The 18,032-nt window shown below is 38.9% G+C and overlaps 1 protein-coding gene and 1 pseudogene across 6 annotated transcripts in view; one reads left to right on the top strand and one right to left on the bottom strand.

The window, feature by feature from the left end:
• Window positions 1–18,032, top strand: part of NLGN1 (neuroligin 1) — an 835,296-nt gene that overhangs the window by 589,979 nt on the left and 227,285 nt on the right. The gene's annotated exons all lie outside the window — the stretch shown is intronic.
• On the bottom strand, window positions 5,908–7,008 carry LOC139004450 (lipoyl synthase, mitochondrial pseudogene; annotated as a pseudogene).

The following is an 18,032-nucleotide window of genomic DNA, read 5'->3' as shown; positions in this document are numbered from 1 at the left end:
ACTGTATCCTATGCCCTTTGTGTGATGTGAAATCCCTTTTCAGAAAAAGATTCTCAGCAGTAAGCCACATCTATGGCTTATCCTAAGGATAGCCTTTGCATCATGTAGCAATTAGTGATAAAGTGTAGTAAAGTTTTAATCTAATAATACCAAAAATAAAGTTTAATGCCACCTTTTTCATCTCTCATCTCCAAGTACTATTCAGAATGTCTATGAATGTGCTTTGTCTTATGGATATTTCCTCTAAAATCACTCACTGAATTCATCACTGGTAAAGTTAAGGAAACCTCCCCACCCACCCACCTCCTTTTTTCCCCCAAAAACCAACAATAACAACAAAAAACTAAAAACTAAAAGCAGCAATTACAAAGAGTTAAAGTCTTTTGATTTGGAAAAAAAACAACAACACAAACTTATGTTCTGGGTCCAGAGCAGTCCTAAATCTCTTTTGTTTCATTTTCTGATTATCTAGGTGACTTTTCATAAACACTTCTTAAAGTGGTCCTTTCCCTCTTCTAGGAAGCTTGAGGAACTAAGAAAACATATTCCAGCCCCCTCAATCCCTTTCCTTCCAGACCCACAGTAGTCAGTGATGCTTGTTTATTTTGTGTTTTGAAATATTCCATAATTGCTTCATGTACATACCACTTGAGGAAAAGAACGTGCAGCATTTTCCTTTCATATGCTCCCCACAACCTACCATAAGCTTGAGCATCAAAAATTGCTCGTTGCCTGTGCACATTATTCACTTAGCTAACTCCAATTTCAGCTGAAGTTCTTTCACCGAGTATGAGACTCTGTAGGGCATTCAAAACAAGAGAGGCTGCCTTAGAAGCTAGTCATTTAGGAAGCAAACATCCAGTCCCTGGCACTTCATACTTTTACCTTCAGATCCAGAACATCATTGTTTACCTCAAAAAAAGGTGATTTTATGGAAGGGCTGTTCAATATCCCTAGGTTAATTTTTGTATTTCCAAAGCCTTTTCTTTGGCTCCAAGTGACTCCCCCATCCCCACCTCGCCTTGAGGATGAAGCATTCAAAGGCATCAGGCAAGAAAGATAAGACTCAGTAACTTATTGAAGCTATTGGAGCTCACTCCTTGCAAAGGACAAAATATATACACCTGAAAAATGAAAACAGCAATAGAGTGATTTCCAAGGCCAACAAACGCAGTCGGGGTTTCTGGCAGTGACGGTACAAAGGATAGTGTGTTTGGAATCATTTGTGTTCACGGTGCCTTTGTAGGCCTGTGACTGCCTGTGCTTAGGAAGATAAGAAACATTGAGAGGTAACAATTTTCTGCTTAAGAATGTGAGAAACTAAAGTAATAAAGGTAGGACCTTCATGTTGCAGCAACGGTAGCTGGAAAGTTGGTAGAAGTGGAGCTGCTGATAAGCCCAGAATAGAAATAAGGCCAATCCTCTGATGTTCCAACCACTTACCTGAAAAATGATCTCTCTGAGGTCAATTTTGGTTAACTCTCACAATTCAAAGGCGGTTTCTTCTCTCTTTTTGACTTTTCATAGCATTTGACATACTATACATGACACTCGGGCTGATGCGATTCTTCTGTTCTCTTTATTTTTGCTTACTCCTTCTCCTTTCCAGGGAAAAGGGGCTGGGGGATGAGGAAGGCTAAATGTCCACCATGAGTCTACTTCTGATTAACTCTCTGTGTTGTGAGGGAAAAATAAGTCTGTTACTAGGAGAGGTCAAGAACACCCTTTAGAAGAAACTCTGAGCAAGTGATTGTCATCTATGTACAGGAGAGATGAGTAGTAAAAGTTAGGCAGGGAAATCTGAATGGATTCCGGACTCTAGTAGGGCAGGGGTGGGCAACCTTTTTGTGAGTGCGTGCCAAAACCAGCAAAATCTCTGACTCAAAATTCTTCTGCATGCCAACCCTAATTTTTTGAGAACATGTTATGCCTACTTGATATCTCTTAAGGTGTACGTATGTGAAGAACTTTGAAGAAATAATAAAATTAATTTGAGCGACAAAAACACAGTATATGATGATGAAAAATACATTTATTTTTTAATGTATACATGTACACTGATAGTCCGACAGAAAACTTTATGACTCCGTTTGATATTATCAGTGGGACTTTTGCTGCTGCATCACTGATGACAGAGATTTTACATCAGGTTTATATTTCGTGACCTTAAGAGATATGCACGAGCTACTGCTTTCATCCGTCAGGCTACTCCTATTACGAGACTTTTATTTTACTATGTATTTACCCATCGATTCATTTCTCTATCTACCCATTAATATATCTTCTTTTTAAGTAGTTCAAAGTAAATACATCAGTATATTTCTCCCCAAATACCTCAGCATGCATATTATTAACTAGAATTCAATATATGCTTACATTTCTTTTCCCTTTGACGTAAGACATACATACATACAGTGAAATGAACTGCACAAATATTGAGTTTATTCACTGAGTTTTGACAAATGCAAACACTTCTGTGTAACCAAACAGTGATTGAGGTCCAGAACCCTGGCATCACTATCATGTCCATGAGAGTTATTCCCCACCTGTCCTCCAAAAAGCAGCCACTGTTCTGATATTTTTTTCAGATTAGTTTAATTTTGCATATTTATATGTTTTTATAAATGGAATTAGGGTGTGAACTTTTTCCTTGAAGGCTTCTTCTACTCAGCAATTTTTTTGTTTGTTTTTTTGAGATCTATCCATCTTGTTAGTATATTAGTATTTTTTTTCATTGTTGAGTAGTCCATCATCTGCCTGTTAATGGACACCTAGACTGTTTGCAGTTTCAGATTATTATGAATGAAACTTCTATGAACATCATTGTAGAAATATTTTTTACAAAAATATATTCTTGTTTAAATACCTAAGAATGAAATTGCTATGAGATATTTCTCCAAAGTGACTTTATCAGTTTGTATGCCTACAAAAAATATTTGTGAGTTGCAATTGTTCCACATACTTACCAAAATAGTTGTGGTTGGTCTTTTAATATCAGTCACTCCAGTAGGATTTATAGTTGTATCTCATTGTGGTTTTAATTTTCATTTCCTGGTGACTGATGCATTTGAGCAATTTTTATGTCCTTATTGGCCATTCATATATTTTCTTTTATGTAAGGTATGTGCAACTATTTGGGATCATTTTTAAATCAGGTTATTAAATATCTTATTATTAAGTATTAGAATCATTTATATTCTTGATACCTGTTCATTATCAGATATTTGTTTCAAAGATACTTTCTCCCATTCTGAGACTTTTCTATATATTTTCTTTATCCTTTTTGTTGTTGTTAATCCTTACTCAAGGATATTTATTCCATTTTTTTAATTGTTTGGGGAGACTCGATTTTATTTTTTTATTTACTTTTATTTTTTAAATCTTTCTTGATAAAAGTTTTACATATGTCCCCCTTTTCCCCCCATTAACCTCTTCTAGCACACCCCTGGCTTCCACCCCAGTCCTTCACCACCCTATTGTGTGTGTCCATGAATTATGCATATATCCTGCCTTCTAACCCTAGAGTCCCCAACCCTGGCTTTTGCTCACTCAGCTCCAGTCCACTCTGCCCTCCCTCTGCCTGAACCCAAGGTGAATGGCTGCACAGGAAATTTTGTGCATTGGCCCTTTAAGAAGCTGCCTGCATTTCCAGCCATCTCTACCTGACAGATAGCAACCCTGCTGCTTTTCACAGCCAGATGTTATGTGGGTACCTTCCTCAGTTCTGGTGCTCTCTGCTGGGAGGTAGCCAGCTTGGGGATTAGACACCAGAGTTCTCAGTGGCAGTCCCCCACAGCTGCGATATCTCATGGGAACTTCAGCCCTTTTGCACCTCTTCCATTCCTACCAGTCTCTATGTGGTCTCCACTTTCCATCCTTGGTTATCAGGGTTCTCTCCAGCCAGTCTTTAGCTGACTATTCGGGGTGGGTTTGGTTTTTTTGTTTGTTTGTTTGTTTTTGTATTTTAATTGTAATTACAATTTGGTCCTGGGCGTATGTCAGTGTAGCATTCACTTACTCCACCACCATTTTTAATCCTCCATCGATTTTTAGAAAGAGTGGAAAGGAGTGAGGGAGGAGAGAGAGAGCGAAACATTGATGTGAGAGTGACACATCAATTGTTTGCCTCCTGCATGCACTCTGACTGGGGCCAGGGATTAAATCTGCAACCCAGATATATGCCCTTGGCTGGGACCCTTCAGTGAGCCAGCTGCTGATCTAACCATAAGTCACACTGGCCAGGGCTCCATGTATTTTCTTAGTGGTATCTTTTGATGAGTATAGTATTTTAATTGTAATTTATCAATTTCTTTTTAAATTATTTTATATGATCTCAGAAACCTTTGTCTAGTTCCAAGTCACATAGATATTCTCCTGTATTTTTATCTAAAATCTTTAGTGTTTTAGATTTTACAGATGAGTCAATGTTTAAATTACTTATCGTGCATGATGTGAGGTAGGTGCTGTTTGTTTTTTAATGCGGACGCCCAATTTTCTAGGACCCTTTGCTGAAAACACTCTTCTTTATTGGTTGCTTTGGTTCTTCTCAGCAACTTTTAAACAACTTAACCAAGATTTCAGATCTAGTAGGCCATGGAACAAAATTCCAAACTCACACTTGACTGAAAAAGGCCATTCATGTTCATTCCCCCAAAATCTATGTCTAATTAAAAATAGTACTAATAAAAAGAGCCAAAAATGAATAGGTACTGTACTAAGTTTTCTTTAGCATAGATTATTGCTTTTAACTTTCAAATCAACTCTATTAAATAAACATCTTATTGTGCCCACTTAGAGATGAGGAAATAAATTTAGAGTGGTTGAAATAATTTGCCTAAGTCACACAGCTTGTAAGTGATAAGTTAAAAGTTGACCACCGGTCTGAGTTTTCAAACTGTTCTCTTAACCAGTGTGATATATTGCTCCATAAAGAAGATCACACATTTTACTTGGTAAAAAGTGATTTAACATTAGTTTAGAAGTAGGCATAGATTAGAACCTACAAGATACCTGAGAAAAATATACATTTCTGCCTTGGCCAGGTAGCTCCATTGGTTAGAACACCTTCCCAATATGCTACAGTTGTGGGTTTGATCCTAGGAGTCAGAATCAACCAATAAATGCATAAATAAGTGGACCAACAAATCAATGTTTCTCTCTCTAACCAATAAAAAATATAAATTTCAAAACAATATTTCTTTAAGTGGTATATTGATGTCTTAAATGACTATGTTTTCACCCTTTCCATTGTACTGGCAGTATTTTAATAAATCTACTTACTAATGTGATTAGAAATAGTGTAGCAGAGAGTAAGCATGGAAAGCCAACGTTTTTTTCAAAGTTATGCATTATTTTTATTGAAAATAATAGTTCACATATTTTAAAATTCAAACAGAATTGGCTATCTACATTACATATTTTACCAATATAGCCAATGTAAAAATCAACACTCAAACTCTTAAGCCTTTCTAAATCATTCCAATGATGTTATACTGTTATGTAAAGAACATATCTAATTATAGGTAATCTGATCAGAGTCTCAAGCTAAATTGCCTGTTTCATCATAGTATGTAATTTATCAGAATGCAACCTGTCACTGATGCACAAAAAACAGAGGCTTAAGATTTCTAGAACTTTTCAATGTATTTTTAATTATATTGTAAAACAGTAAACTCTTACAAAGATGTTTTATGATTACATCACAGCAAGCAATTGTCTATTGGGACAAAAAAAAGTATGCTAAAAGGAAAATACATTTCTATAATTAAATATACACAGCTTATTGACATTTTTCTCAAAACAAAAAATGAGGGTTCACCCAGTGACACATAGGCATTCTGCCACCACCTGTTAGCAAATGGAATCAAGGTCTAAAAATTCCTGTGATCTGGAGTGTCTTGTTGAGTGTTAGAAGGCTTTTGTTTTTCTTTTAGCCACTAAATTTTTCAGGAAAAATTCACCCGCTTTATATGAAGAACGCACCAGAGGGCCACTTGCAGTATAATGAAATCCAAGTTCATTTCCTACCCTTTCCCAGTATTTGAACTTTTCAGGAGTAATGTATTCTTCAACTTTGAGGCTGCTCTTTGTCGGCTGCATATACTGTCCTAAAGTCAAACAATCCACATCGGCCTCACGGAGTAATTTCATTGTTGCATATACTTGCTCATCATCCTCGCCTAGCCCCAACATGATAGATGTTTTAGAAATAACTTCAGGCTGAATCTCCTTGGCATGCTTCAGGACGCGCAGAGACTGGTCGAAATTGGCCCTGGGATCACGAACTTTCCTCTGTAATTCCGGGACTGTTTCTACATGATGTGCAAATACATCTAATCCCGACAGGGCGACTTTTTCTATTGCTTTAAGATCTCCCCCGAAATCAGGAGTGAGGCATTCCACAAGGATTTTTGGATTCCTTTGCTTTAGGTAAGATACAGTCTTTGCAAAGTGCTCAGCTCCTCCATCGGTCACATCATCTCGGTCCACCGATGTCAGGACGACATGATCCAGACGCCACTCGGCAATGGCCTTGGCGGTATTGCAGGGCTCGTTGGCGTCTACGGGAGGCGGATTTCTTGCGTCTTAACGGAACAAAACCGGCAACCTCTTGTACACGTGTCGCCCATCAGCATGATCGTGGCTGTGGCGTATTACCCACCTCCCCAGCACTCTCTGATATTGGGGCATGGAGCTTCCTCACACACTGTGTGGAGATTTAAATCCCGCAAAGTGTTTTTCAGTTCCTTGTCTTTAGCCATGGTGGTAGTCTTAACCTCTCTCCTTTCTGGTGTTTTAAGTTCCTTTTATATTCAACCCAGGTGCTTTTGTCTGCAAGATCACCGGACACAAAATCTCGAAGGTCTGGTCCAGTCTGTAAAAATCCCCCCACCCCTTTTTTTTTTTTTTATCTGGCAAGGAATTTACCGCTCTGACTGGACTGCATAAATATTTTCCAAATACTTGGGGTCTCATGGCGCGGACGACTACCCCACAGCGTAGAGACATCTCCCTCTGGATCTAAATTTCCAGGGGGAAAAAACAGATCGAGAATCATCTCTGGATTTATGACGTATTACCCGAACTACCTCTGGAAAGCTAGGTTTTAAGATTATTTTTTCTTATCAGCTGAAACAAAGAAGTTTTTTCCATCTTTTGAAATAATTTCTATAAAGATTCCACTGAGCCGGTTTGGCTTAGTGGGTAGAGCGTCATCCCGGGGACTGAAGGGTCCTGGGTTCCATTCTGGTCAAGGGCACTTACCTCAGTGTATCTCCGTTGCAGGCTCCATCCGCTCTAGGACCAGGGCGTGTGAGGGAGGCAGCTCTCATCCGTGTTTCTCTTTCTCTGTGTCTCTCCCTCTCCCTTCCACTCTTTATAAAGCAATGGAAAAATAGCCTCAGGTGAGGATTAACAACAAAGAGTTAATCAGATTTGCTTAGTTTCAGGAAACTTGATAAGAGGATTATTATTTTACCATTAGGGTAAAACTATTTGCGTGGGTCTTTATACTCTTAGTGTTTTAACAATGACCTCAAGAAAAAGGTGCTATCTCAATATACAGAGATTTATTGCAAACATATTGGTAAGAACTGTTCCTATTCCTTTGCAAGAGCATGTGAAAAATTGAAACTCCATAGTATATTTTCTTATATATAATTTAGCAGTGACTTGAAATTGCTTTTATATATAAAAAGATGACAATAGTATTTCCTCAAATGGACTCTAATACAGGAGTTTTGTTCTTTAAATAATAATGGAAAATTGAACATTGACGGAATAACATTCATCTCTGCTTTATTAAGAGCAGCGCTACTGCCTCTAATAGAAGCAAACGGACTTTATTCATTGCTTTCCTTTGCGTGTTTATGCCTCTTGCAGCTCTATATCAGTGCATGCTAAATGGGGTTGTGCAGAATTTCTGGGGGGATCTACTCAGGATCTTTCAGGCACAATCCCCTCAATGTGACATTGACTGGACTCCAGTTACCTCTTGTTTCTGTATTTGAGCCCACATTACTATGTTCAAACCAACACATGCTTTTTTTCTGTGCTTACATGGAATGAAAATAATACTCTTTTATTGATTTCAGAGAGGAAAGGAGAGATAGAAATATCAATGATGAGAGAGAATCATTGATTGGCTGCCTCCTGCATGCCCCACACTGAGGATCTAGCCCTCAACTGCCCTGACCTGGAATTGAACTCCTGGTTCATAGGTCAGTGCTCAACCACTAAGCAACACAGGCAGGGCAGAATAAAAATAATCTTAATGTAACTTTGTAAGTATCTGTTTTCTATGGATTATACCTTAGGAAATACAGATTTATACCTCTATTCCATAAGGGAACTCTCCATGCCCATGCTGCCTATTTTATAAAATTGAGGTGAACGTCAAACAGCTGTTATATAATTACATGTTTGTGAAGTATCAGAGGGTGGATTCCACTGCTCAGCAAGGAATTGCTCTCTCATTCCTTAATTTTATTTAGTGGTGTATCATCCACCCAACAAGTTTTACAGGAGCCAATAGTAAGTATCTGTGAAAATTGTACATTATATTTATTTATTTTTTGTTTTGATGAATTACAAACAAATATGCCTTTGAAATTGTTGAGAAGTTATTAATGATAAATAGATGAGATTTCTAGAGTGTTAAATATTTCTATTTTCACAATAAAATTAATATTAAATAAAACATAAAAGAGATGCCATTAGGTCAGAGGTTATATTGCTAATATTCTGAATATGAATACAGAATATTAGCAATATTCTGCCTTGATTTTAAACACTGACTGCATTATCCTATCTAATAAAGAGGTAATATGCAAATTGACCATCACTCTAACACACAAGATGGCTGGCCCCATGTGGTCACAAGATGGCCAGCAGGGGAGGGCAGTTGTGGGTGATCAGGATGGCAGGGGAGGGCAGTTAGGGGCAATCAGGCCAGCAGGGGAGCAGTTAGGCATCGATCAGGCTGGCAGAGGAGTGGTTAGGGGCAATCAGGCAGGCAGGCAGGCAGGCAAGTGGTTGGGTGCTAGCAGTCCTGGATTGTGAGAGGGATGTCCGACTGCCCATTTAGACCCAATCCCACAGGCCATCGGACATCCCTCGAGGGGTCCCAGATTGGAGAGGTTGCAGGCTAGGCTGAGGGACACACACCCCCGTGCACGAATTTTGTGCACCGGGCCTCTAGTAAGTATATATTTGTGAAATGCACATTTCTTCCTTTTCCCCAAGTTAGAGAGAAGACAAGATTCTAGTGACAGAAATTTATTTTGCAGTAAACCCTAAGGTTGCATATCTATTCTATCAAGTAAAGGATTACAGTGTTAGCCAAGTTCAGACAGACAATTCTATATATAAGTGAAATGTTTTAAGATGGGATTTATAGATTGAGAATCATCCAAATCCATTTATTGAGTGGCTACCATATGAACATACCATTATATTTGCTTGAGAGAACTGCAAAAAAAAATTTTTAAGACAGTTCTCATCCTTGTGAATTTTACAATCTGATATGAGGGATAAGAAAAATGAATAAATCTTAAACACACACACACACACACAAAGGTACACATAGCAAAGTATCAAGTAAGTATAAGGAACAGCAAGGACATGGTGTACTCCTGGAGTCTAGAAACTTTGTAGCTAGTTCTATCTATATCACTATTTTATTTGCATAGTTAAATAGTTTTATCCCCCCAAAATATTCTAGATAGTCTAAAATAGATATAACTTACAAGTTATTTCTTTAAGACAAAAATAATTGACAAAATTTATATTCAGGATTTTTTTTTTGAATTGGCAACTTGAAACCAAATAGGAACACTAGGGTTCAAAATGGATGATCTGAGGTTTAAACATTTGTGATGGGTGGGCAAAAAGCTATAGTATGAGCTTTCTAGAAGGCAATGAAAAGGAAATCTAATCAAATTTGTCATCTAGTAGATCTAAATAAAGCATATGTACAAGAAGAAACCCTATCCTCAGTACTCAGAAAGAAGATAAATGTTTTGAATATATTCTCAAGAAGAGAACATGGGAGAGAGTCAACACCCCCAGGGGCATTGCTATAAACACAACAGACTTCAGAGTATTATTTTTTAAGTAATCCCTTCAGATGGACTGCTGGTTTAATATTAATTTGATCTAGAGATCAGTTGTATTGTATAATTTCAGACCAGTCCTTTCAATATCTATATATATAAAAGCCTAAGCAACGGTTATGACTGAACAACTGGAATGACCGGTTGACCAGTCACTATGACATGCACTGACCACCAGGGGGCAGATGCTCAAAGCAGGAGCTGCCCCCTGGTGGTCAGTGCACTCCCACAGCCAACCTCCAGCGACTAGCCAACCTCCCATGGTCCCTCCCCCCGATAGCTGGTCAACCTCCTATGGTCCCTCCCCTCAGCTAAGGCTCCAGGCACCAGAGAATCTGGGTCTGGGAAGCCTGTAGGAGGGGAGTGACCCTGATGCTGATCAAGACAGAGTAGCAGCTTGGAGGAGACAGAAGGGGCAAGGCAACAGCCTAACTGCAAAGACTTAAAGTGAGGACCACTGCCATCTTACCTCTGTCACTGCACTATGCTGTGCTGCTCGCCCTTCTTCCCCCATCAGCCACTTCGAGCTTGGCCCTGTGCCTTTCTGGGCTCCCATCCGCTGTTTGGCTAGAGCTCCTACAACGGTGTACCACCATTGGCCAAAGTCAGCTACCTATCATGCTTGGGGGCAGAGCCCCGAGAGAAAATGTGTGGCTGAGATAGAAGAGATGACCTGTCTGTCTATCAGCAACTCTGCCCCAGGGAGAGTGAGGTGGCCCGAGTAGAGCTGTATTTCCACCTCAGAGCATAGCTGGTGTTCAGGCCATTTTGGGGTCCTTTCTCTGTTGTCTTTGCTTGCCACTACTTCAGCACATCTACAAAACTAGATTGGGGCTGGCCGGCCAACCTCCCATGGTCCCGTCCTCCGCCCCCCGTGTGTGAATTTGTGCACTGGGCCTCTAGTTTTTTTTTAATAATTCTTTATTGTTGAAAGTATTACATATGTCCCCCCTTTTTCCCCATTGACCCCCTCCAGCCCCCCCCCCCCAGGCCTTCAGCACCCTATTGTTTTTGTCCATGGGTTATGCATATAGTTCTTTGGTTGATTACCCCCCCCCCCCCCCCCCCCGCCCACACACACACACACACACACACACCTTTCAAAGCTTTAGTTTCCTTATCTGAGAGGATTAGGTAGATTGGATTGTTTAGAAAAGACATTATAGCTTAGTGTGGAAAAGAGAGGAGAGGTAAAAATCACTGGTGTGAATGCTGGTAAAGCAGGTGGAGATATTGAGTTTGGTCATATGTAAATTGACATCCTGGTACAAACTTGAGGAAATAGTTGGAAATAAGGCAACCAATCAGGGCTGAAATAAAATTTGCAGATTAGTGTCATGTGTCACCAATTAGAGTTATGAGGAAAAACACCAATTTCTTCTGGAGGCACTGTAGAAGAGGCAAGAATCAAATCATAAAGATGGATGTGCCAATCTATAAGTAATGCCAAAATTAAGAGATTAAATAGGAGCCAACAAAGGTGATAGAAAAAACAGTTCAAGAATTTAAAGAGGATAATGATAAATGATTATTTATGAATCATAATAAAAAGCACTTGAGAATAAGAGATTAATAAATATGATAAAGTAAAATTAATGGATATAAGTTAAATACATATGAATTTTTATAATATAAGTAACTAGAGGCCCGGCGCACACAATTTGTGAACTCGGGTGGGGCGGTCCCTCAGCCCGGCCTGTGCCCTCTCACAGTCCGGGAGCCCTTGGGGGATGTCTGACTGACAGCTTAGGCCCGCTCCCTTAGGAGCACACTGACCACCACGGGGAAGCTCCTGTGTTGAGCATCTGCCCCCCAATGGTCAGTGCATGTCATAGCACCTGGACATTCCGATATTCGGTCGATTTGCATATTAGATTTTTTTTTTTAATGTTTCATGTCTTTTTATTTGGAACCAGCTTTTATTATTATTTTTTTAATTTCTTTATTGGTTAAGGTTGAAAAGTGGTGAAATAAGTAAAAAGTCAAACAATAAGTTAGATTATTGTAAATGTTAAAAGACAAGCACAGCATTCTTCTCCTTTGCAAAAGATAAGTTACATATCACTAGAAGCAGATCCATGGTGGGATTCATGGAAGTAGCAAAATTCAAAATAATCACCCAAAACAAAGTAACAGGATTAAAGCAGAGAGGAGGAAACAAGTACTTCAGAGTATCTGAAACAGTATGGGCAAAGATTTGGAAGAGAGAAAGTGTGAGACTTTGGGAACAGCTAATAACTATGTCAGTCATGTTGAGTACTGGAGTATACAGAGACAGTTGTTATTGATATATTTGAAAGTTAGATTGAGACCTGAAATTGCTGGTATTTGAAAAGTTATATTTAATTGTTGGATGTTAAGAAGCTATTGAAGGTTTATGTGCTAATATGTGGCATGATCAGGGAAGTTCTTCAGGAAGACACATTGGACAGTAACAGTAGAACAAAGTAGAGCAGAATTCTGGGATGGGAGGTCTCAGTGTTATGACAAGAGTGTAGGTGGCCTGAACTAGGGAGGTCGCAATGGGAATGGAAGAAAGAATACGGACAGGGCTAGCGAACTTAGCCAGCAATCGGATGTCATTTGTAACTATTGGAAAATGACAGTGCAGCCTAAGGCTAATCCCTTATCTCCAGTGCCATCTTTCTTACTTAGTAAAAATGGATTATGGTGTTTTGCTTCCACCTGTCTCAGAGATGCTGTCAGAATTGATTACACACATTTCCCCAAAGTAATCTAAAATGCTTTAATTCTCTGGAACTGGACACTATGTAAATACAATTATTCATTATGTATAAAAGAGGAATACAGAATGATGGATGTGCCTGGCCAACACAAGAGAACTGTTTAAGAATACTGAGAGAGAAAGAAGCCAGATAATCAATATGGTGTTTAATGTTGAGGGCTAAAGACACCGATAGGAGAATCCTGAATAAAGGAAAATACAGGAGGATACAACATTTGGGAGTTAAGACTGGTGAGAGAGGGCTGTGCTCTGTTAAATATTTTCAAGAGAAAAAGTGAGCATTTTAGGTTTACTGTTCAATATTAAGAAATACAAAGAAACATGTTTAAAATAAAAATCAGAGGTCATTTGTAGTGTCTATGAAAAAGGACGGGAAGAGTTATGCAGATAGGTGTACGTTCTGAATTTTATACTAAACATGACCAATACTTCCAAGTGCTGCTGCATGACAGAATAGCATTTTATTTCGAAGACCATCACTAGAGTTCTAGAATTTAACTGACCAGAGTGCAAAAGAATAGGCATTATTATAGGCTACCAGGGTACTGGTATTAGGGAGTTAAACACTTGGAGTGCCCAGAAATGCCATTTTGGGGTTATGTTTTTAGCTGATACTTCTAGTGATAATCCTGGAATTAAAGCGATTTGATTTAGCAAAATTTGTACACTGAAACTTCTACTTTTTATTTTTCTTATTCCTAGCATGATTATGGTCCAGATTGAACAAGTATTTTTCACAGATAAAAAGTCCATGATAAACTGATAGAAAATAGCCCTAACCAGTTTGGCTCAGTGGATAGAGCGTTGGCCTGTGGATTGAAAGGTCCCAGCTTTGATTCCGGTCAAGGGCATGTACCTTGGTTGGGGCACATCCCCAGTAGGAGGTGTGCAGGAGGCAGCTGATTGATGTTTCTCTCTCATCGATGTTTCTAACTCTCTATCCCTCTCCCTTCCTCTCTGTAAAAAATCAATAAAATATATTTTAAAAAACTGATATAAAATAGTGCATTATTTATCTTAAAAAGTAAGCTAGGCTTTGGATTAAAAAAAAATGAAATTAATTACATTGTGCTTTAGGTCTCCCCTCTCTCGGAACTATACTGCACCAACCACTTGGACTTGTTCTCACCAAGGGTTTCTTTAAAGCTTTTTCTTTTCTCAGCTGATAATATCTTTAGACTGAACTCATGAATATTGAAGAACATTTGAAAATCACAGGAGGGAAGCTGTAGTGGTGCAATGGGTACAGGAGCTATCGCTCTGCGGGCAAGAAGTGTCACTTCTGTCTCTTTAGCCAGTTGAGCATGATGACTCCAGCCACAGAGAGAAGAGTGTGCTAGGTTGAGAGGTCGGATAATGGGAAAAAAATGTTTTGGCTACAATCAGCATAGAGTTGTCAAGGGGTGCCCTCAACAGTGCTCCTAAGGATGTCAGTATAAATACTCGAAAGTGCAGGGGCATTTCACTGGCGATTAGGACTTGGTGAGTGTGTGAAATCACCAAGTTCATGGTTTGCAAAGAAATTTCTGTAAGATTCTGATGTTCTTTAGACTTCCCTCTTGGCCAAATGCAGGAGGTAAGAGACCAAGCAGGAGGTCTAGTCCCCTACTCCGGTCTACCACACCAAATCTGTTTTTACGTACCGGAGTTGCAGGAATTATCACATTAAGAGATAAGATTTTACTCTTAAAAAAAAATGCTTTCCTTTTAGGATAAACGTGAGATTCAGGGAGTCAGAGTGAGTCACCTCAATTCCCATGGGTCTCCCATTCCAGGGTGTCTCCCGCAATGCCATCATGCTCATTTGTGAAGAGTCCCAGGTGGGCTCTCCTAGCCCAAGTTTAAGAGACAGGCTAAGTGAAGATTTGGTGCATCACCCCTGATATGTTGCCAAGCCCCACATTTCACTGATGAGGCCATTTCAATTTCACCTGTGTGCTGGCAGCTGCCACACACACCAAGGAGGGCTCCCATTTGCTTTTTTGTGGATTGGTGTTTGCTGTAGCAGATTTCTTGCAATCTGCTCTGAGGCAGATTTCTTGGAATCAATTTGGAATGGCTCTGACTTTCTCTTACCCTTCTGTATGGCAATCAACTGTACGTGGACGCCTGGAGGATGCTTCAGGGTCATGAATGAGATTGAAAAGCTTATAAACCAGGGCATCTCACGGAAACTAAGGGAAAGAGGTAAGTATGGGACTCAGGACTGTGGGGAGAACTAATGGGATCAAATCAATAAAAGGAGGGGTTTCTTGAGAGCAAGTGACATTAGCTTGTGTGAAAGCCCAAAAAAGACTGTGGAATTAGACTTTGTGTCATTAATATATTTACCCCACCCAACCAGGAGTGACAAATATCCCTGGTGCATAGACAAGCCTCATATGCTTTTGCTCTATCTAATTTTCTGTTTGTCTGAAGAAAGATGCAGTGCAATACTATTAAAAAGAGATGTAGATTTGTGCGTTGGACAGTGATAGCTCTAGACATGTGTGTTCTCTGATTTTCCAGTGCCCATAAAGGCCTCCTACCTCTCTGTGGAGAAATTTAGTTATACATGTAACATAATTTGTTTTCCCACTTAGCTCAAGGCTCACACACTCCAAGCAATTCTTCAGTAAGATGTTAATTTCTCCTTTTAGTTGCGGCCTCACACTCATGTTGAGGTGTCCTGGGCTTTCTCCTCTATGAACCAGTTTATGAAGGTGCCAGGTGGGAAGTGACAAATGAGATAGTCATTGCAATCTGGGGCAAAGGTAGGGCATGCATTAGGTGGGGACCAAATTACTCTGTGCATCAATCTGTAAAGACATATGTGTTTAAGACATATTCTGACATGATTCTGGGTTGATAGCATGTGCTACTTTTCTGCTTTCCTCATAAGAATATTAATAATTTTCCTCTGGAGGCTTTATTAAAGAGTTAAGAGAATTGATGATTTTTTAAGAAATTTAGCAAGGGATGTACTTGAAATGCATAACTTATCATAAATAAGCACCAACACTTAAAAAAGCCAGGAGGCAAAGTTTATTAGGACCTGTTAACATATTAGCTTAAATACATTTTAGCAAATAGCCGTATTTCTTATTATAGCACATATTTCAATGCATTAAGTAGGGTGATATAGAGGTATATTTCAATATGGCAATAAAAATCAAATGGCACCACCAAATTTATGTGATGGGGAGCCTTGAGGCTAATATTTTACTGTGCCATTGATTTAAACTCTCATCTTCTTATTCTGTAGTAGGACAAAGGTGAGGTAATTGGGTGCTTCTATTGCGGGTGTACCGTTTTAGCATCGGTGTCGCTGAAGCTAATGGCAGAGATCTGAGAGATTTTTAGTGCTGCAAATTTGACAACAAAATTCACAATCAATAGACTTTTAAGAGGATTCCCAATGTGGCTTAATCAGTAGAGATTATTACATTTCAGGGCCAACAGCTTTTGCTAGTAGCAGCAGTACCCTCTCTATCAAAAATGCTTCTAACAAAATAGATGGGCAGTAATATTTTTAAAAATATATTTTATTGGTTTTCTTACAGAGAGGAAGGAAGAGGAATAGAGAGTTAGAAACATCAATCAGCTGCCTCCTGCACACCCCACACTGGGGATGTGCCCGCAACCAAGGTACATGCCCTTGATGGGAATTGAACCTGGGACCCTTCAGTCTGCAGGCCGATGCTCTATCCACTGAGCCAAACCAGTTAGGGCAGGGCAGCAATATTTTATAGCTAGATAGTCACCCCCTCATCCGGGTAGGACCATTATGCAATGAGGTTATTTGTACCCCTTGCCTGTCCTCGTACTGTTCCCAAAGCACACGTCTAGGACATTCATCTGTTATCGCATTCTGTCAGAGAAATATTATCTTTTAGGGGGGATAATGGATGGTTGAAGAAAGTGCCCTGAAATTGACATTAAAAAACAAAACAAAACAAAACAACAACTTGACTCTGAATCTCTTGCCTTCAAGATTTAATATTATGCATTTAGGGGTCAATTCCTCAATACCCCTGTGTCTCAGTGTGCTCAGCAACAACACAGGAGTAATTTTACTTTTTGTTCTACTCAGGTACCATACTGTTATGATCATTAAAAATGATGAATAATGTGAAAGTATTTTTTAAACTGTGAGTCAACAGACAAAGGATCATTGTTATATTTTTAAAAATCTGTGCTTCTATATGGTCCCATGGCCACAGTTTTATTAACTATAAATTCAGCATTTGGAATGAGCTATATTTATATATAGTTTTGACATCATATTTAATTGAATGCCCTTTCTTCATTTTTTTTATTTCTATTAGTTTGAAACCATTTCAAGTGAACTCTTATATACATTTGAAGCCATTACTTTGATCGGTCAGTGTCTGGAAAAAGAGCATTAGGGAGTGAGTGAAGCTAATGATCATTGAGCTCCAGGTACCAATATTTAACAGTTGTTTCCCTTTTTATTTTGGCTCTACCCTTTTCCTTCTTTTTTTCTCCTTAGAGCTGTCCTGTCTTTATTCTCTTTTTCTGTTCCTGAATTCTTATCCTTCTTTCCCAACTTTTACTTTTCAATTCCTCCTTTGTTTTATTTTGCTACCTTCTCCTTGGATGTCTAGCTATTCGAGGGGAAACAAATCATGAAATTGTCTAAAATTCTTACTTTAAATTTTTTACCTTCCTTTATTATTGCAAATTCTGAAATTTTCAATCAAGGGAATATATTCATGCCAAACTTCTTGAATATTTTTCCATATCCCATACAAATCTGAACAGTTCCCAAATGATAGGGAGTCTTTAAAAAGATCACTGAAACTTTTAGGGACATGCAGTAATTTTTGACAGACTTTTGTAAATAAGCTAACTTGTTCAAAGTATAACTTAATTCTGAACAAAAGATATGGCTCCTTGGTGAGTTTCCACTGAGTTATGAGCGACGAGACACCAAGGACTCGGTCTAATTCATTGCTGTATCCCAAGTGCCTAGCTTAGACCTCTGAACAACTAAGCAAAATGAAAAGCTGACAGATTTGGGAAACCTGAGCCAGGGTTTTGAAACAGCAATGAGGTTGCCCTAACACATCAAGAAAACCTCAGTGGATATATGGAGTCCAACTAGACTCCTTCTATGGGGCAAACCACACTCAAACAAACAATTTGATTTAAAAATCCTTTGGCAGTCTAGA

This window comes from Myotis yumanensis, unplaced genomic scaffold, assembly GCF_028538775.1.
Source record: "Myotis yumanensis isolate MYYU_CA2020_CCGP unplaced genomic scaffold, mMyoYum1.0.hap1 SCAF_2, whole genome shotgun sequence".
NCBI classification, from domain to species: domain Eukaryota; kingdom Metazoa; phylum Chordata; class Mammalia; order Chiroptera; family Vespertilionidae; genus Myotis; species Myotis yumanensis.
Note: the sequence above shows the minus strand (reverse complement) of the source record. Positions and strands in the feature narration are given on the sequence as shown.